A 2751-nucleotide genomic window follows, 5' to 3' on the forward strand; every position below is an offset into this window, starting at 1 on the left:
TGGGCTTCGAGCCAGGGCCACAGTGGCCGAGAGGATGGGTGGAACAGGTCAGGTGGGGTGGGCTTGTGAACAGAGCCAGGGTGTGAAGTACATTTAGGGGACTGAATCCATGGCTGAAAGACCTCAGAGACCATCTCATCTAACTCTTTAAGGTACCAGAGAGCATCATGAAACCTTAATTAGTCACACGGGCAGTTGGGGCCATCCAGACAGCAAGGAGATAGGCAAGAATTTTTCAATCTGGAGCTGAGTTCCTGGCCTCAAGAATATTTTCAGGGAGTCCAGCCCAAGTTGGCAAGCTCCTCTTCCACCACACATTCCATGAAGCCCACCACAGACTCCAATAGCCCATCTTCTCATCCATCCCCAGAGCTCCTAAGGCACACTGGCTCATAGGTCTGAGTGGGGGGGATTTTGATTTACTCCCATTCTACAAAACAGCCACATTCTGGTGAAAACCAAGGTGGATGGAGGTTGCTAGCCCACCTTTTCAGGCCCCTTGTCCTTAAGCTGCAGTAATAGAACTCAGGCTGGCAAGAGGTAGGAAGGCCAGAACTCATAAGAGGCCTCTTAAGACCCAACCTGCACAATGTCCCAGGTTTGGGGGGGCTCCAGTAGCCATCAGCTAACATGCTGTATATTCCAGTCTTATTCACAGACAGTCTGCCTCCACTTGGCCCTGGGAACCTTTTCCTCTCAGGCTATGCTTAGCCCTTTGGGCTGGAGGAACTCCTCCGTCACACAGGCCTCATGAGGTCTGCAGCCATCCATCCTATCTGGGGAGAGAAGGGGCTCATTGCCCCAGGACTAACAGAATAGTGGTGAGGCAGTCAGAAGGAGGCTGGGCCCAAAATGCCTGGAGTCTTGTACCTACTTCTCTCAGCAAAGATTTGGAAAGAACAGGTTCGTGTGGGTATCCATCATAGATGCCCCAAAATGAAGTCTATGAAACCCAGATTTACTGTGTTTTAGTTACTGCTACCATGACCACAACCACTGTCACCATGTTTATTTCTACCATTGTCACCACCATTACCACCTTCTCTGCCACAACCACCACCTTAATCTCTACTATTATCACAGTCTCCTTCTCACCAATATCTACCTCCATCTCTACCACAACCTCTACTTTCATCTCCATCACCATGACCACCTCTATCCACCTCCACACCCACCACTGTCAATATCTCCAATATGCTCACCATCATCTGCACGATAACCGCAACTATTAGCATTTCCATCTCCATTTCAACCATGTCTGTCTCCACAGCCATTGCTACATCTGTTGCCACTAACACCTCTACCACAACCATCACTTCCATCTCCACCACCATCGCCACCACGTCCACTAGTATCACTACCTTCATCACCAGAACCATCTCCACCACCACCACTGCCATCTGCATCATTATCACCACCTCCATCACTGTCACCACTCCCTCTCACCTTCCCTAACACTGTCTCCTGCCTTCATTGGCTTGGTTACCCAGCTGCCCCTACCTCTGCCCATTTTAGTCCATCCACATGACAAAGAACATAAAGAACTACTATTTGGGTTAGCCCTTCAGCTTCTTTTCATTTGCTCAATCCCAGAAAGGCCAACTATAGACCCAGTTTCCCCCATTTTTCTTTTGAGACTTCTCATGGAAGATGAAGTTAAATGCCTTGCTCTTTAAGTTAAGGAAGATTATGTGTCTCTTGCCATTCCTGATTTACCAGGCCCATCATTCTGTCCTGGAAGGAAATTGGATTACTCTGACAGAATGTGTTCTTTGGAAAGCAGTGCTGGTTATTACCTAATTCCTTATGACCTAGTGTTTGTAGATTGATTTTTTGACGACGTGTCCCAATAGTTTTCTATTATAGCAGCTCGGCTGATGGATCCAGCAATTCCAGAGGCATCTGCTTTTCCCCAGGTTTAAAGAGAGACAGGGACAGGCTGAGTCTCCCTCTGGTCTCCAGGCCCCTCACCAGTTTTCCATAAATCCCCTTGGAGTGAGAGCTAGTGATCTGACTCCACCTTGGGCCAATTCCTTAAGTACCTAAGCATGTAAGTCATCAGGGCCCATGGATGTGAATACACAAATTTTTTCCTCATTCCCTCTTGGCTTCCCGCCTTCTCCTGATCCCATGCGGTGCCTCTCTTCAGTTTTCAGATCACAGATGACCTTTTTAGGCTAAGAAAAAAATTAAAAGCCTCTGCTTTTTTAGTGTCATTGCTTTATAGACTTTCTCTCCTCAATTCAAAACAAGCCAGCAATCTCCTGATCCCCTTCTTTGGCCTGTTAGAGTTAGAAAATGTTTTTCTCATTCTTTGCCGCCTTATGCAAGTTACATCTCATTTCTTTTTCTAAACGACTCTCCTGATTTTATCTCCACAGCCTTTTGTTATTTTTTTGTACATACCCCTCCTTCGTATCCTGGCCTGATTTCCACTTTCTTTGGCACAGCCATTATCGTTTTAGTTCTCTGGGAAGATTTCTGCATAAGTAATAAGTAATCTCCAGGTCCCTTCTAGCTGCTTTATGCGTCAGGATAGTTTCATTCTCTTCTAATTCTGTTGCCTTATGTGGACATGTTCAATCCTCCTAAGAGAGTGCCTTGGTTCCTAAACTCAGTATTTGTGTTTTTCATCTTGGTTCCCAATGCTTGGTGCAAAAAGCTTTTAAAAAGGACCAATTTTTGAATCTTGTTTGAGTTCCTGCTTTTTTCCCCTTTCTCTCAGGTGCTGGTTGGTCACCTTTCTCAATT

Source organism: Molossus molossus, unplaced genomic scaffold (assembly GCF_014108415.1).
Source record: "Molossus molossus isolate mMolMol1 unplaced genomic scaffold, mMolMol1.p scaffold_m16_p_5, whole genome shotgun sequence".
Taxonomy (NCBI): Eukaryota; Metazoa; Chordata; class Mammalia; order Chiroptera; family Molossidae; genus Molossus; species Molossus molossus.